Source organism: Scyliorhinus canicula, chromosome 1 (assembly GCF_902713615.1).
Source record: "Scyliorhinus canicula chromosome 1, sScyCan1.1, whole genome shotgun sequence".
NCBI lineage: Eukaryota > Metazoa > Chordata > Chondrichthyes > Carcharhiniformes > Scyliorhinidae > Scyliorhinus > Scyliorhinus canicula.
The window spans coordinates 105861349-105863706 of record NC_052146.1 but is presented as its reverse complement, the minus strand read 5'-3'; the positions used below and the strand labels follow the sequence as shown (position 1 = coordinate 105863706).

The following is a 2358-nucleotide window of genomic DNA, read 5'->3' as shown; positions in this document are numbered from 1 at the left end:
CTTTTGAAATGTAGTCATTACTGGAACCTTGGAAATGCAGCAGCATTTTGTAACACAGTGGTTGCCACTGTTGCCTCATGGCGCCAGGGTCCCAGGTTCGAATCCAGGCTTGGGTCACTGTTTGTGTGGAGGCTGCACATTCTCCCTGAGTCTGCGTGGGTTTCCTCCGGGTACTCGGTTTCCTCCCACAAGTCCCGAAAGACGTGCTGCTAGGTAATTTGTACATCCTGAATTCTCCCTCCGTGTACCTGAACAGGCGCCGGAATGTGGCGACTAGGGACTTTTCACAGTAACTTAATTGCAGTGTTAATGTAAGCCTACTTGTAACAATAAAGATTATTATTATTATTCCCATTAACAATCCTTAAACTGGCCACTTAAAGGCTTTTCCCTGCCAGCCTCAAGTTGTTGGCAGGAGGGTGGATAACCGCTCGTGGGAGAGAGGGTGAGGGGAGGGCGGAGAACGCAAAATCAACAAAGTTGGATCTCGGGCAGGAAAGGGGAGGGTGCCTCCATCAGAACATGCCTTCAGACTGTCGGCACACTCCCCATACGGCCCAGTGACTTCCAGAACCCCCCCCACCCCCGACCTATCCCTCAAGACCCGAGTGAGGGGTGGAAGACTTGCATTTGTGCCAATCAATGTTCATTAAAGTGTTAAATGGTGTCAGGGCTGCTGGAGTTGGCGGGGGGGGGGGGGGGAACCAAAACTTCAGGCCCAAGTCTCTGGAGTGGCACTTGAATCTGTAATGATATGCACATAGTCAGGTTAGTGATGGATTAATTAAGACACCTCTGTATAAATCAAACACCAGAGAGTACCACCACTTCTCTGTATTTAAGTCAGACCCTGAGGGAATTCTGGGAGAAGCTAGATGGAGTAGCATAAGGAGAAATCATGGTGAAATCATTACAGGAAGATTAGATTAGATAGAGCTAACACAAGGTTAGATCACAGTGTAGTTAGTGACTAGATTATTGAGTACTGTAAGACAGATTCAAAAATAATTAATTGTTTTCTACAGCTCAGTAAAGTGTTCAAACTTCATTTAATTAATAGTGTTACAATAAATTAGTTTGTTTCAATCTTTTGATTAGTGAATTCTTTGGCAACAACACATCGGATCATTCTGGAACAAATGACAAAAAGATAACATATTACCACAAATTATATATATATTTTTTTATATATATATACTACCACTACCACAAATTTTGCAGTCGAGTATCCCGCATTTGGGGATATCGCAGGCGTCAGCACACCCGAAGTGCAATGGGCTAGCCTCGTCCTGGGTGAACCACCTTCTTGATCATGGTTTCACCCCTGCCAGGTAAGTATCACAAATGATAATATAACATGGCACCAGAGTAACTGCTGAAGCTAGTTAGATAGTTTAGTGAGGATTTTGTCGGAAAAACTGACACACAACTCGAATTTTGAAGAACAGACCTGTTACTGTGGGATATCGAAGAATGCAGGACTCATGGAGAAAGCTCAAGCTCCACGACAAGTCTGGATCATCGGTAAAATTGATGTTAACTGGCGAGTGTTCAAGCAGCAGTTTCAATTATATCTGTCAGTTTCTGATTTAAATGATGCGAGTAATGATCGTAAATTAGCTCTGTTTCTAACAATGGCTGGTCCACAAGCCATAGAACTGTATAAATCATTTCAATTGCTTTGGATCAAGATGAGACTAACTATAGTTATAGCAAAGTTAAATTCTCACTGCAAGATCCAGATGAATGAAACGTTTGTCTTCAAAAGAAGAATGCAAAATAAATCAATTGATTGCTTTGTGACTGATCTCAAACTTTTAGCTCAAACCTGCAATTTCTCCATTTTAATTGATTCAATGATCAGAGATCAAATTGTTTTTGGAATAATCGATGATAAGCTCAGGGAATGTTTGCTGAGACAGAAAGACCTCCAGCTTGAAAATTCAATCTAAATGTGTTTAATGCATCAATTATCCAAAGTTCAATATCATGAAATACTTCTGCGAGAAAAGGGGTGAAAATGAACCTCGAGGTAGAATGCAGGGCTGTGTCGCAGCTCAGAAAGATGTGCCTTTTGGATGGCAGACATCTTGTGCATGCGCTTTCTAAGCCTACATATGTGCACTTCGCAAAAGATGCAAGACAGAAGAAGACCGATCTGTGCATGCATGAAGAAGATGTACGTGTGAAGACATCAACGTCATGACGTGTGGACGTTGTGCACATGCCCACCCTCAAATAAAAATGTCCAGCATGAGGAAAGATTTGCTCACAATGTGGCAAATACAACCACTTTGCTGCACAGTACAGATCCACTCTTAAATTTAAATTCAAAGCAGATGAATGTTACAAGTGTGG

The 2358-nt window shown here is 42.2% G+C and overlaps 1 non-coding gene across 1 annotated transcript; it reads right to left on the bottom strand.

Moving 5' to 3' along the window:
* Positions 1-1167: 1167 nt before the first annotated feature.
* On the bottom strand, positions 1168-1339 carry LOC119978531. Its single transcript, XR_005463478.1, has one exon. It is a non-coding gene; the product is annotated as a U1 spliceosomal RNA (small nuclear RNA).
* Positions 1340-2358: the final 1019 nt, after the last annotated feature.